A 16,870-nucleotide genomic window follows, 5' to 3' on the forward strand; every position below is an offset into this window, starting at 1 on the left:
TGTGAATTCCAGGAACTACAACGAACCTCTGCTGAGAGCGAAGCATTTAATTATGATTTGCAAAATAACACAGAAGCAGGAAACACAAACGAATTTAATATTTACGCACTGGTCCTTCAAAGCAGTGCTGTATCATCTGCACCTCATGTTTGGGCTCTCGGAGAGGATTTGAAAATAAAGCAATTCACATGTAGTTGCAAAGCTGGTGCAGGAGGAATATGCAAACATCGTTTCCATGACAAACTATCGACACGGAAAAATAGCATCATTGCACACATATTAACGTGCCTCTTTTTTTTTTGTGACGTTTAAGACATTAATTCATTCTCAAACTATTTTCATATTCCCACTTGATCGACTTGGATATGTTCCAAATTTCATCCATAATACACAATTTATCTGGATGCATTGGGCAAGACGCTTCATGACTTTTCGAAAAAAAAAAAAGTATTTAGAACTGTTGTAATGTACACTTTAAAAACCTTCTTAGCATGGTAATACATAATCTTCCGAAAAACGAATTGAGCAGTCACATTTCAGTATCATCTCCCATGCCAGTCTATCAATAAATTCTGTTTCCCCTGATTTATTTAGAAATTTCACTTTGTTGATGGACACATGAATATTTTTCACATGTTCTGACCCATAAAACGACTTACAGGCAAAAACTGAAAATTAGACGTTACTCTTTCACATCTTCCTCATGTTTTGAACGACTTCAACACAGCATAATGTCCTATGTAGTTTCCACATATCTCCCGAGATGGCATATCGGTTAATTTGAATCGCGAATAGGAGCATAACATAGCGAGTTAAGTATATTTTTACTTCACATTAATAGCATTATATTTATGTTATACTATAAGCAAAAGTACGTTTTAACTTGACATAAGGAAGACAGACCTATACCTATACATAATTTATTATACAAATATACGAACTACAGTAGTTAATACTAATTTGATGTTTCGCGTGCACATTAGTGTTCGAGTTTACAAGTAACAGTTATTTCTTTGAGTAACGGTAACTAATTACTTTTTGAATTCAGTAATTGTTACATTTCAAATAACTAGAAAAGGATATTCCATTTGCATTTCATGTGTGAAAAATGTTCTACAGTCATGGACACTTCTTGATTTTAACAACCCCATTGACTTTCAATGGAATCATTACAACCCAGAATTGTCCGTGACTGTACGAGATAGGGAAAAGTCTTGCAGTACCGGACACCCTAAGTTTATTTGCAATAATTAGAAAATGCAGGCGGAATATACGGGTTGAAAACAAGAATATGGTACTTCAAGATATTCTTTATTAAGAACAGGGAATCAGTGAAGTAAATTGGAAACGAAACAACAAATGAAATTGCAAACAAAAAATAGTAGCATTTGAAGAAAAGCAAAAATAGTCGTCCAGTAGATTGATTATAGATTAGTCGCAAATATAAAGTAAATACTACCGACAACCTAAATGCAGTTTAGCATGTTCTTGCAATGTTCACAAGTAAAGTACGAGATGCTTTACTCATCTACACATTGGACGGGGACCCGACCATTATACGAGAGACATTGCACCCATTCTTCATTGAAGGCCTCGCCACAAATGATGCATTCTGCTGTTTCTTTCTGATCGGAACTGAAGTGGTGTTTTGTCTTCTTCATAGGTGGCATGTAATCGTCATTTTCCTTTACTCCCATTGTAGAAGTGTGTGATCTGTTTCCTCGTTTCATCTTTCCGACGTCATGCATGCCTCGTTCATTTCGTCTCTTCTGGATTCCGGGTTCGATACCCGTTGGAGGCACATAGTGGTTCGGATCCCACTTTAAATTGTAGGTCCAGTCCCAATTAGCCTTACTGTGCATAAAGTGGACTTAATACACCAAATCAACCAAATCGTCTCTTCTGGGTATTCATTTTCTTCTTCTTCACAGATCAGTGAACGAGGGTCGTGGTTCAGAGGCTGTGCAGTTGCCATTGCTCCGTGCTGAGTGTGTTAATGTGGCAACTGGCAGATCCAGAAACATAGTCCACATTTTCAGAGGGGAAGAAATCCAAATCGACAAATAACTCTCTGCGTTCCTAGTAGAAAGCAGATAGCTGACTATGTAAGTTTCATTCTACAGATGGAAGACAAGGCGGTATTAACAAGTCCAGCAACATCTTTCTGTGTGATTGGTTTTGAACTTCTATTTGTCCGGTACTGTACGATCGCCACATGATAGCACCTCGTCCAATTTTACATTGTGTGCAGATGAATTCTTTATCAGCTATCACGAACTAGATGCCTATAAGCACACTTACCTATAAAACAATATCTCCTGCTTTTCTCTAACTGGAGGAATATCACCGTCAAAATAACTTTCCACACTCACTTTTCCTACGAACTGCTTCAACCGCTCCCCATTACCTAAGACACTCCACGCAGACTTGCGTGCCCAAACTATGTTGAACATTGATGTACACACGTCGCATTGGTACCTGACAACTGGTGCTCTGTAGGGTCCGAAGCGAGAACTAGCGTTGTCCGGTACTGTAAGACTTTCCCCTACATCTTATATCGAACTGTAAAATTAACTTTTCATACACTGCTACACACCACTTATGCTCGTGATTGTACACCACATTCACAAGAAAGGAGTGGTGTATCTACTTGTACATCTGAGCTTAACACGCACCTGACTACATGAAACATATACGAAGAATTAATATCCTGCTTGGCGGAAGACAGACTTCTCTTCCGAATCTGACCTTAGTCCTTGTAGAGATTTCTTGGAATGATAACCCTGTGAATTATGGTGTAAAAGGTGCTAAGAGTTTTCATGACAAGAAGGTTCATCGTTGCATTCCCCTCACTGAGCCCGCTGTGGCTTCACGATGATTGATGATAACATATGAGTCACGCCCACGTTCTGCCTTCATCCCGCTGTGGATGGCCAGATCCGGATCCTGGCGGATCCGAAATCCGGATCCGGTTGGTTCCGGATCCTAAGGATCCGGATCCTAAAATTTTTCGGATCCGGAATTTTCAGATCCGGATCCGCGGATCCGGAATTTTCAGATCCGGATCCGGATCCGCGGATCCAGAATTTTCAGATCCGGATCCAGAACTTTCGGATCCGGATCCAGAACTTTCGGATCCGGATCCAGAACTTTTGGATCCTGATCCGGAATTTTCGGATCCGGATCCGTTTTGCCATCCTACATGCGCTTCTTTGGAAAGTAAGAATGTGCTTATAACATATTGTTACCTGCTAATATACATATATATATAATATACATACACACATATATATATATAGTGTGTGTGCGCGCGTGCGTGATTTGTAATTAATTAATACACTTACAAGGGAGGTCTAAGTCTCCCCCTCCGATTTCCATGAAACTTGCAGGGCCCAAATGAAGAAATACGTGTTTTCTTGTTTCGGCAAGAAAATTGTTCTAGGGGGCAACCTCCTCTCAAATGTCAAGATGAGGACAAATTGAAGTGGGGATCTGACCCCTGTGTTCCCCTCCGATTTCCATGAAACTTGCAGGGCCCAAATGAAGAAATACGTATTTTCTTGTTTCGGCAAAAAATTTGTTCTAGAGGGCAACCTCCCCTCAAATGTGTATAGAAGGGCCCAAAGGAAGAATTACGTGTTTTTTTGTTTCAGCTAAAAACTGTTTTAGGGGGCAAAATCCCCTCAAATGTCAAGATGAGGACAAATTGAAGTAAGGATCTGACCCCTGTGTCCCCCTCCGATTTTCATGAAACTTGGCAGGTGTATAGAGGGGCCCAAAGGAAGAAATACGTGTTTTTTTTTTTTGTTTCGGCTAAAAAACTGTTTTAGGGGGCAAAACCCGCCTCAAATGTCACGATGAGGACAAATTGACGTGAGGATCATCTGACCCCTGTGTCCCCCTCCGATTCTCATGAAATTTGATAGGTGTATACAGGCCGTATGCCCCTTGTTTCTTCCTATGCCATATTTACGTGGTTTCGGGGTCAGATCCCCACTTCAATTTGTTCAATTTCTCCTCATCTTGACATTTGAGGGGGGTGGGGTGGAATGAAAACACACATAAATGTGAGACATTCCATTCCAGGATGAAACCTTTAACACATATAACAAGATAGAAATGTTATACAAAAACTATACAATTGTTCTACAGTTACAGTTCTACAAATTAAAATAAAAAGTTCTGGATCTGGATTTCGGATCCGCTAGGATTCGGATCTGGCCATCCCTACTATACACCTGCCACGTTTCATGGAAATCGGAGGGGGACACAGGGGTCAGATCCCCACTTCAATTTGTCCTCATCTTGACAATTGAGTGGGTTTCGCCCTGTAAAACAGTTTTTTAGCTGAAACAAAAAAAAAACAACACGTATTTCTTCCTTTGGGCCCCACTATACACCTGCCAAGTTTCATGGAAATCGGAGGGGGACACATAAGTCAAATGCCCACTTAAATTTGTCCTCATATTGACATTTGAGGGGGAGGGTTGCCCCCTAAAACAGTTTTTAGCCGAAACAAAAAAAACACGCATTTCTTCATTTGGGCCCGTTTATACACACACCTGCCAAGTATCATGGAAATCGGAGGGGGACACAGGGGTCCGATCCTCACTTCAATTTGTCCTCATCTTGACATTTGAGGGGGTTTTGCCCCTAAAACTGTTTTTTAGGTGAAACATAAAAACACGTATTTCTTCCATTGGGCCCCACCATACACCTGCCAAGTTTTATGGAAATCGGAAAGACACAGGGGTCAGATCCTTACTTCAATTTGTCCTCATCTTGACATTTGAGGGGGTTTTGCCCCCTAAAACAGTTTTTTAGCTGAAACAAAAAAAACACGTAATTCTTCCTTTGGGCACCACTATACTGCCAAGTTTCATGGAAATCGGAGGGGGACACTTAGATAACCTCCCTTGTTAGTCTTACACTTTGTAATTATTTAACACTGCATATATTATAATGTTTTATTTTAATTTGTAGAACTGTAACTGTAGAACAATTGTATAATTTTTGTATAACATTTCTATCTTGTTATATGTGTTAAAGGTTTCATCCTGGAATGGAATGTCTCACATTTATGTGTGTTTTCATTTCCAATACATTCGAATGAATACATATTCGTTTCAATGGCATTTACAAAATCACCTCTGACATGTGTGCACGAGTGTGTTAGCCGATGCGTAGCAAAGTATTGTAGGAACAACACTTGAAAAAAATTCTTGTAGAACTAACGAAAAATTTCTTTGTAATCGAAGATCATAATACCTTTTAAGGTGTGGTAATATTATAATGGGATTGAGATACGAAACTCTCGGATCCGTATCCGGATTTTCGAATCCGGATCCAGATCCGAATCTTTCGGACCCGGATCCGGATCCAAAATTTTCGGTTCCGGAACTCTCGGATCCGGATCCAGATCAGAAACTTTCGGATCCGGATCCAGATCCGAAACTTTCAGATCCGGATCCGGAATTTTCGGATCCGGATCCAGATCCGTAACTTTTGGATCCGGATCCGGATCCGAACGGATCCGGATTTTTCGGATCCGGATCCGTTTGGCCATCCCTACTCTGGATAACATTTTCTTAAAAGAAATTAATAACATTGATCTGCGCGATATTTACACACATGCCTTCAAGGATATGTTGAGTACGTGGAGTGCATTTAGATGTAAGTGGTTGTTCATGGTCATAAATGGGTATTGACTTCTGATATATGCTCCTTTACTTTCTAATATTACGTTAACAAATAGTGTGACAATGCATGATGATCATTAGCAGCCGTACCTACAATTCGAACCAGCAACTTGGACTCTGAGCTGGATGCTAACATCTTATACCATTCTGATTGTAATTCAAGATTTTTAGAAAGATTATAACTAACTCCGTAACGTAAAGTACTATGAGGACCTAGGCCACATATAAAGAAATTTCTAACTGACACTAGCATTCTTAAACTGGAAGGTTTATGGCAGGCCTTCCATCTGTCCCTATGCTGGGCAAGATCAATCCAATTTTTTCTATCCATCTCAAAGTTCTCTCTCCATCTTCGTCTTGGCCTTCCTACAGGTCTTTTACCATCAGGTTTCCTAACAAGAATCCTGTAAACTCTTCTTTCCTCTACCATTCGTGCTACATGGACTGACCATCTAAGTCTTCTTGATTTAATTATTCTAATGATATCTGGACATCAATGCATATTATGCAGTTCTAAATTATGTAACATTCTCCACTCACCTGTCTCCTCATCCCTTTTAGGTCCAAATATTTTTCTAAGGGTTTCATTTTCAAATAAAATATTCCGGAGAGTAAAAAGAGAAATTTCATAAAAATATCAAAATTGCAGGAAAAGTGTGAAATATCAGCATCATATATTACATTTAAGCTATTTCAAGTTGTAAATGCATTTTCTCTTAGTCAGGCAAACTACTACCATCTAAAAAGCGCAAAATAATACAATTTATCTAATTTTTAAAATTATAATAACACAACTACTGGAAGCCTAATGGTAACTGTTATCATATTTTTTTTGTTTTGCATATTTTCCTAAAGTGTAGAGTTTAATACCAGTAACCTTCAGTTTCTGTTGTTAATTCAGTCACTACAAGCATTTCTGTGAATTGATGTTTTCGATGATTGATTGATTTCGTTTATTTTACATAGCTTTTTTTGCTACTTTTAGCTAATCGCGACAGTGGGAATGAATGGTGATAGGATGAAATGGATGAATTCACAATCATGAACATACAAAGATGACGCAACACGAGCTCCACAGAGGATTATACTGGCTATGAGTCGAGGCGCCAGAACCTCGTTAGTGTCTTCATAAAGGGTCCCTTTTTACTCCCCTTCTATGAATATGCAAATACTTAATATTACAACAAATAATAGTAAACGTGTTTTTTTTTAATTACGCCCTGTTCTTATTGTGTTGTTGTTAAGTGCACATATGCACAGATGGACTAATCGGGACTGGATCTACAGTTTAAAGTGGAATCCGAACCACTATGACCTCCACCGAGTATCGAACCCGAAACCCCTTGATTACAAGGCGACGATGTCACTACTCCATCGGGGAGGTCTTCCTGTGCTTATTGTGTCGTTTGTGACCCGTGTGTGTTCTTTTCACAACGGAATCACTGCAATTTTATAATATCACTGTAAAATTACGATATTTTTACGGTAGAAACTGATATTTGTCGTTTTTTATACTACCCTTTGAAAATTTTCCGGTATGCATTTTTTTACATCATATTTGCTGATTCTACTTTTTATTATTTTTTTGTAACTATTCACTTATGTGAAGTGACAATTCTCGCGTGTCAGGACGGTTGAAAATTAAAAGCGTGCATCATTTATAGATGTGCAGTCAAATTAACAGTTCAGTACAAGGCGAGAAGGTCTCACGGCAGCTGCTAGTCACGGGATTGGTCTCCTGGGTGAACTGCAGTCACCATGTGGCAGCTGCTTCCGCCAGTAGCTGTTTATGCAGGCGTTCTTGCAAAAAAGTCTTCATTTGTTTTTTTGTGGGAGCCGGATGTTTTGTGTTGAAAGTGAGTTAGTTGATCAATATGTGACAATGTTTGCAAAGAAGCTTCAATCTTGGGAGCAAAACTTGGACTTTAACGATGACAAATGACTTTGATTTGATTTATTTTACTTCGCTTTTCTGCCACTTTTGGCTAATCGCTAAGATGAGGATGGGAGATGATATGATGAAATTGATGACGGGACAGACACAAAGAATATCCATGCCCAGGCCGGGATTCGAACTAAGGACTCGTGGCGTCTTAGCGCCCTGTGCGATAAATGACTTTGAAAGTGATTCAACTTTAATAATTATGTAAATGGTTTAATAAGAGTATTAATCAGGTAGACATGAGTATTGATGATTGTCTCGTTTTAAAGCAAACCACACGAAAATTCACGTAAATGCTCATGAAGGAATTTTAAGTCGATGTAATTTTTCATAATTTCGAATATCATTGAGATTGTTCGAAAGGAGAGGAATTTTCGAAAACAGATTCGCCGCTGTCAACCAAAGTGAGACGCGAGGAAACGCGGCACCAGAATGCAATAGACCCGTTTCCAGGGGTGCATAACCTTTAAGATAACCTGCAGACTTCTGGCACGGAAATTCCCGCTTCAGTTTCTCCCGTTTTCCTGTAGTAGGCGTTACACCATTTGATTTCAATAGAAACAGACAACAGAAGTTCTGTTGCCGCGTGTCCCGGCGTCTCAGTGGGCGTTAAGCTTAAAGAGTCATCACCTTCATCTTTAAGCATGCTTTCTATTAAATATCCTAAGCTATTTATTTATGATATAGTTTCTACAGTACATATCATATAACATTGAGTCCATAGGCCAGATATCCTGTGCCTAGCTGAAACACTGTAGCGAATGAGAAGTAAGGTTGCAACCTTTGATTCAGTCAACGGAATAGGCATTCAGCCAACGCAAATCATGTAGTCTTTTCGCTGTATTGCATTATCCTATTTGGAGATGGTAACTTGGTATCTACATTTTAATATAGGGGGCGGCCTCCGTGGCGGAGTGGTTAGGACGCCAATGGTCCCTGGTTGGAATCCCGGCCTGGGCATGGTGTTCTTTGAGAGCATCCCTTCATCAGTTTCATCATATCATCACACATCCTCATCTTCATGATTAGTAAAAGTGGCAGAAAGGCGAAGTAATATAAAACAAATCAATCAATCAATTTAAAAATGGCATACATCAATGTAATTATTAATAGATGTACAATTACGTGAAAAAGAAACAATACTGAAATAATATAATTGGTGTCATAAAGTGTGAACGAAGCACGCTAATAACGTTCTCTCTTTCTTTTTTAGGTGAGTTGTCGTGCAAAATCACTTTTCTACAATAAGAGCGGGCATATTTGTAAGTAGCATAGGCGTATATATTATATACGTATTATAATGTAACAATCCTCGCGCATACCTGTGGAATGAAAGCAGCAAGTGTCTGGGACAGCTATATTCCAAATACTAGTCCTGTCAATAGGATTGTCTGTTTACGCAAATGATCAAGAACAGCACGTGGCAATTCGTGAATCCATATCCAATACTTTTATTTTTTTGTTTAATAGCTTATCATATTCTCTCCTTCCCTGGTAATGTTTCCCTTCGACCTTTTCTTAAAAGCTAGCAAATAGAAAAGTCAAGAGCGATATAAACCATAGTAAGAAATTAGTAAAGGTAGGAGGAAAGAAACTGGAAAATACATCGTTGACATTCAAGTATGAATGCTTGCCACACATTGTTTAGATGACATGCTCTACGTCACCATAAAATTAGCAATATTCTACTGTTAAAGTACAACGTTAATACCGTTAAAATGCCTCTGTGTGTTGTGGCTTGAATAAGAAGAAAACTTGGTGTTGGTAACCGCTTGGAATATTAAGAACACACACACTCATACATGTCATATATTCTAGAGGCCTACAGTACAGCACTGAGACAAGTAAGACAAAGAACTTTCAAATTTAAAGTTGTTATCGTACATAAACATAGATAATGATTATAAATTTCTGCTGTGTCCACCATAATTATATCTTTAGAAACTAAATCATTATTGCATTGACAATGTTTATCTACAAATATAATAGCCGTAAATACTTTAAAAACAGCCATGGTCACCTTTTGTTTTACGGTACTTGGATGGCAGCGGAAATTTACGGTCTTAAACCGTCATTTCTCCAGTCATCATTATTGAAGTGTATCTAGGGTAGCTACTAGGAAATTGCCATGTTTGGCAGCAACTTAGTAAAATTTTTGTTATGCAACGTGCAGAGAGATATGGAAAATTTGGGACTACAATTTTTACATGATTCTATCATTTCTGCCGCTGGTTAACCACAAACTTGAGAGTGGGTGGTTGAAGACAAAACTTCTGAATATAGCAAGTACTTTGCACTTGTACAGTGCAAGCAGAGCAGCATTTATGGCTTTGTACCAAGCAAGAGTAAACAAAAGAAAGCTAGCTCCCATTCTGATATTTACAATGAGGTTTTGCCAATATCTAGGCACTATATTTACAGCACCCATTTACGACTTCCACGTAAACGGATTTATGTTGAAACCTTTCTGTGTCTGGGTAAATTTATTCTGCAGCTAAATATAGCAGGTGTGCATAGAAATATCGGATTTTGATTGTTCACGTTGTGTTTCAAAAAAGATTTGGTTGAATCTTTTATTATTTGCACCGTACGGCCATCTACCCGAGGAAAGCAATCAAGATTTGAAGCTTCATAAAACAAACCGCATTGTTTATGCAAAACATTTCTCAGAAAGAGCATAGAACACCCAGGAGCACCTGTAAGTGTGGCATTCTGGGAAGCAGGAAGAGGGGAAGAAGCACATGAGATTTAACTCACTGTTATTCGTCGAATCGTGGCAAAAATGTTGGTTGCTGACCCACTTACTGATTGCAAATGTAACCATGTTATGCATTTGATTCAGGGCAAGAGATAAGAGTACAAATGGTCTCGTCAGAAAATTGTGATTCCTTCCTGCTTGGTTTGACAGAAGGGGGAAGGAAGCCTTTGAAGATTGGCCTTGGAACCCTTGAGGAATCAAAAGTCGGTTTCCAGCTAATTACAGGCTGTTTGGTTTATCATCTTATAATTTATATTTAGCTGTTATCAACGTCGTAATGTCTTCGAGAATCGTGAATACTTAATGCTCTTGCATACGTTAAGGAATACTTTGTGTGAATTTTTGGATGGTCAGTGTTAAAGAAAAAGTTTATGTAAATGTTTCTAGCTACATACGGCCAGTTTTTTGTGACCGTAAGGCATTCAAACATTGCTATATGAGTACAGCTTTTCAAATTCTCATGTTTTGGTATAAACACGACAGAATTGATCAATAGGGACATAATGCTGAGATAATCCCGCCTTGGAACAAGCTAGTTAGAATTTTCAAATCTTTTTCAATACCTGAAACTTGTGTGAAACCAATCTTATTCTTTGAAACGTAGGGCGCACGTGACCTTTTACTTCTAGCCGTCCTCTTTCCAGTGTTGTTCCTGCTTCATACTGAACATTTCATTGTGATTGTCCCAAAATGTCCTTTCTGACTTTTAAATTCCCTATGATGGATAAGATGTAATCCTCCCATAGACAAAGAGTTCGAACCTGGGACGTCTCGTAGCGTGGAATGCTCACCACTCCCCTACATAGGTTTGCGTATTCGGTCCCACAAAATATATGCTTTTGTAATACAAGTGATAATATGGACGAACCTCCCCCCTCCTCCCGAAAGTTTTTTTTTTCTGCGGTCATGAAACTAAGTGACGTACGAAAAAATGAAGTAGGAAGTAGAAGGTGTTTAAAAGAACGAACATACGAGAGCCGTCAGAGAAAAAAATTTAAGAGAGTCAACTCCCTTTCATTAGACATTAATGTAAGTATCTCGCTTCTAAACTGTGAGCCTTATGGTCAAATTAGTGGTAATAGACTGTAGGTGGTGGTAATACACACCTTCTGTCTTAACTGATTTTTGAATTTCCATGCAACAAACTGGCTGGCGCAATTTTTTGCAACGAAAGCATTTGCATTTATTGCTGTCATACTAATACTTTCGCTTTCCCATTAACGCTGAACTTACTGCAATCGGATTATATATTGGGTGTCATTGACGCAAATTAATATGGTTTGTAAGTTGGACAGATTTTCTGGCATAGCTAGTGGAGAAACAATGTTGAAGTGCTTGATATCGAAAGCTCTTAAACTGTTTTATTTTTCTTTTCTTTTCTTTTTATTACATCTTCCGTTTTCGAAAATATCGAATAGGGGCCTTCCCAATGAAGGTGTGGTAAAATCATTGCCTTGTAATGAAGGGGTCCCGGGTTTGATACCCAGTGGAGACACATAGTAGTTCGAACCACACTTTTTCCAGTCCCGATTAGCCTTTTTCTCTTCATAAAGTGAATTTAGAACCAAACTCAACAACAAAACTATCTTACAGAACAATACTTTTTCGTAGGCCTCCAAGTGAGCCATATAATGTTAAGTATCAACATCGTTACACTTTGCACTATTTTCGACTATTTAAATGTTCTAGAAAATTTTATAGCGATCATCAGAATGTCTGTAAAAGTCATAACATAATCAAGAACAGCGTGACAAATCTTTTAGAGCCTGGAGAAATAGGGGCTTCTTTTGGTGAGTCCTATATGTAGCATTGCCCTAAGGATGGTTCAGGACGCCCTGCCCTGTTTTTCATGATAGCATAAATATTAAGAAAAAATGGCCACGCATATCACAGGGAACTATCATGTATCTCCTGATTCAACACCCTTAGCGCCTGGACAAATTACAGACTGAAGCCACTGTCTGGATTCAACATGAGTTATCTTCTCTTCCCCGCTCCCTTTTTCTTTCTGATGCGTACCGCGCGTACCACTTAATTATGAAAATAAGATAGTAAAGGGAGTCTAATTTCATGCAGAATAAATGTGGTGCGGTGAACATCTAGCTGGGAGCGCATTTCAAGGCCCTCACCAGATGGCTCTGACAACGAAGTTTCTGCTTCACAAGTTTTCCAGCCTAGATTAACAAAACTCGACTGGAGTTGCTTTCACCCTTGGATTCAGCGGTTCTCTTTAAACTTTGGGAGCACCTCCATCAACACGGTCTTCGAAACGGCAGCGTTCTTCCGTCAGTAAACATCACTCCTTCTTTTCCTCAGAGACAACATTTTACAATTTGTTCGTCTCGTCTATCGTCCTTTCTCTTTAATTCCGAGCAGCTTTTCCGACTTAGCGTGTAACCGAGCCACAAAAGAAAAATGTGGATGAAAAGGAAGAGCAACTCGGAAGGTATTTTCTATTTTTATTCTAATGCGTGTTGACACAACTGGTTTTCATTTACAAAAAGGAATAACAAAGAAGGCTTTGGGGTCAAGATCTTAAAATACACGCAGGTGCGAATGCAGATACTCTCTTCATTGAAGGTGTGGTCTTTATATGCCCGCTGCCAGCGTATCGCCTTACCCACTTCACAGTTACTGGTTGTGATGTGAGCCGTTTTTCCATTAAATAAAATATCGTATGACGTAATGAGATAAGTATTGTTTTGTTGTTGCAAGACGCCTGTTATTACAACGAAGTTAATGAAAGATAAACACAAACATACCTGGGTTTGGATTCGAATACAATCCGAGACAGAATAGACCAAGGCAGTGGCGTATACTGGGTTAAGAACCTGGGCTATCGCACCATATCATAGTGTTCGAATGGACAAAAATTTGCTGTTGGGGTGTTTTTTTTTTATCTCATTTGGGGTGGCGGGTTGAAGTGATGTGACTCTGTGATTAAAAATATATACCTCATAAATAAAACATGGAAATATACACTGTCAGTAAGGAAAGGATTTCAAGAATTTCATTCTTATTTGCATAAATGAGAGGCCCATATTGTGAAATATTATGTAGGCCTATATACGAGAATAAACATAAAATTTCAACCTACCTATTTTTACGATTTTAAGTTCGGGTACTCCTAGTTGGCGCAGTAATAACGTCGTTGTCTTGAAACTAAGGGGTCCCGGATCCGATACATGGTGGTTTAGATACCACTTTCACTGTAAGTCCGATCCCCATTAGCTTATCTGTTCATAAAGTGGACATAAAAGAAAAATCCACAACGATTTGGAGCTCATCGTCATTCGTAAGCCGAAAAGACAGCTTGTTAATTATATCCCTCATTTCAGTTCACTACACAACACAATACAACACAGCACATATCATTCACAAAAATACAATCCACTCACTACTGTATTCACACGCTGCAAGACCACTCGACACGATCTACACTAGAACTGGCCCTTGTCATTTCGGTAAACCATTCCCGCTCAGTCAACAATTTTCTACTCCCCACTGTATCTCTAGTTGTTTGAAGGTCGACAACCTCTTTTTCAACTCCTCTGCAAGCGTTCAATGATGTTCTTGTCCCTGCCACATGACACTTTCCCCTTGCCCGTGATAATTTGGCTTCAAAATTCCCCATTCCTGGGAAAATTACATGCTGGGAAAAATTGGTTTGCAAGATTGATCCAGACTGTTGAGGAAGTTCAGAGGGTTTTTTTTCCCCGTCATATGCAACCCTGTTCTCTCTCCTGTAACAGTTTGACTCCACAATTCCCAGATCCTGGGGAAATTACTTGGTGGGAAAAATTGGTTTGCAACATTGATCGGAGCCCTGTGAAGCTTACCCGTCACCCCCGTGGAGTTGCCCGCCAGCTGGGCCAGCCGTCTCGCGAATTCAAAGAAAGCGGGCAATGTTTCCAACTTGTAAGAAATCAGGTTCATCTCCTTATTGAAATGAACAATTTTATGCACATTTTCTGATAGATTTTTTTTCTGTATTTTATTCCCCGAGTCTGGGCTTCGCAGATAGATTAGATAGCCCCGAATATACGCCTCTGGACCAAGGATAGGCTGAATGGGTTTGTTAGTGGAAGAAGTACACTTCTCGATGTCTCCAGTATAATCCTCTGTGGGGCTCGGGTTGTGTCCTGTAGTGATTTTTTTTTACTTCTGCCACTTTTGGCTAAACGCGATGATGAGGATGAGTGATGATATGATGAAATTGATGAAGGGACACTCACATGAAACACCCATTCACAGGCAGGGATTCGAACCCAGAACCTCTGTCGTATTATGTACTATGTGTTTGTAATGACCCTTTCATCAGTTTCATTTTGTCACCATTTATCCTCATCTTCGCGATTATCCTAAATAGGCAGAGAAGCGACGTAAAATAATAAAATCATTCAAACCTTTAAAAAAAATCCCCCCAAATTATATTACTTAACTGTCAATCCTTACTCAAACTGTAAGGCAAAAGGTAAATATTATGTAAAAATATTATTGATAACACAACAATTACAACAACAATCTTGGATCCCGGTGAAGGCCCATAGTGTGTTCGGATCCCACTTTTAGCTGTAGGTCCAGTCTCAATTAACCTAGCTGTCCACAAACAAGCTCAAGACAACAATATTTTGATTATATTCTGGAAAATACTATAGGTGCTGACCAAGTCAGTTTTGTTATGAACTAAAAACAGTTTACACGTTACGTTTCCACTAGTGTTGGACGATATTGAAAAAATATTGTCCAGGCGATACCAACTAGACGATATATCGTCACGATATTGTAGCGATATATATCGTGTCGACGATATATCGTCACGATATTTTAGCGATATATATCGTGTCGACGATATATCGTCAGGATATTTTAGCGATATATATTGTGTCGGCGATATATCATCACGATATGTTGGCGATCTATATAGCGTGGAGACGATATATAGCCGATATCACGATACCGAAAATTATCGTATCGCATCGTGTGTGACGATATTTTCTTGACGATATATTGCGGTATCAAATTTCCGATATCGTCCTTCACTAGTTTCCACCCTTATCAGGGTCTTCTTCAGACGGCGATCGCCCTTTAGCATGTCAAGCACCTGTACACATTGTAAGAACAAGACACGTTGCTCCGATATAGACGCGATGCAGTTCAGCATGCGAGCTAAGTCGTTCGCCCTTGTCGTTTATGTAAACAATCCTTTTCCAAAGCCCCTACCGAGTGGTAATTACCCTCCTTATTTAAGTCTTGGTTTGCCGCAGTGTAGAAGGACCTCGCGTGCGTGTCCGGTGGTTACGCTGCGTGTCCTTGCGAACGGCCATGTTGGGGTATCATCAGCTACGATCAGAGAAGGCCACGAGCGGACGTAATTCGCACGAGAACAGTTTTACAGGCATCTAGGATACTTTTTTCGACGTCGATAACGTAGCAGATTTTATTTTGGTTCCCTTCGTGCATGTAGATCGGACATAATAGATCTCTTTCGCAGGCACGTATCTAGAAATATATTTCAGGGGGGTGGGGGCTGAACCATGAGTCTCTGAATAATAATCATGATGTTAAAATAAAAATAATTATAATTAAATTAATTAAAATATGTGAATTTATTAATATTGTATGAAGAGGTAAAATGACTGTATAAGAATACCTAGAACAGCACGTATTCATTATGTAGTTCACGTGTAGTTAAGATCGCCAAAATTTGTATTAAAAAAAACATGTTCTGGCAAGGAAATTAATGTCAAATAAATAAAAATTGAATATTTATTCAGTAACAAAAGAGATGTTAGATCCAGTTTATGCAAAGTAAAGTTCCTGATTAATATTTTATAAATAAATAAATCAAAGCCGTATGAGATAACAATCGATTGCACAACAAATGCTAAACAAGTATATTTTCATTATTTAATGTATATACTTCGTAAGTCGGGGTCGGGGGAGTCTTCTTGCTTTTTCGTTAACTACACGTGCTTTTTAAAAACGCTCGGTCCCTACTTGTATAATGGTCATGGTCACTTTCATTAATTATCAAGACCAGCCTCCGTGGAGGAGTGGTTATCACGACTCGCTACGACGCAAGGGGTATCGGATTCGAATCCCGGCCTGGATATCGGTGTTATTTGCAAATGTCCCTGGATCCGTTTCATCATATCATCACTCGTCCTCATCTTCACGGTTATCCAAAAGTGACAGAAATGCGTAGTGAGATAAACGAAATCAATCAATCAGTTCTTCGGTACTGGTATTTTGGTAATTTTCATTAAGTTTGCAACCTTGCAAGCAGTGACGGACCCAGAAAAAATTAAAGTGGCAGTCGCACTTAATATGCTACTAAATACCATACAAAAACGCATGTCTAAAAAGATCTAATTTTTTTTTTTTAGTCAACGGGCGGAAGGAGTTATGCCTTGAAATCAAAGAGAGGCAGTCCTGTTGAGGCCACTCCAAGCAACTTCAATTTTGATC

The 16,870-nt window shown here is 39.1% G+C and overlaps 1 protein-coding gene across 2 annotated transcripts in view; it reads left to right on the top strand.

Annotated features, from left to right (window-relative positions):
* GEFmeso (Guanine nucleotide exchange factor in mesoderm) overlaps window positions 1-16,870 on the top strand; it is a 486,781-nt gene that overhangs the window by 316,675 nt on the left and 153,236 nt on the right. The window lies entirely within an intron of this gene.

This window comes from Lepisma saccharinum, chromosome 25 (genome assembly GCF_977018435.1).
Source record: "Lepisma saccharinum chromosome 25, izLepSacc3.1, whole genome shotgun sequence".
In the NCBI taxonomy this organism is placed as follows: domain Eukaryota; kingdom Metazoa; phylum Arthropoda; class Insecta; order Zygentoma; family Lepismatidae; genus Lepisma; species Lepisma saccharinum.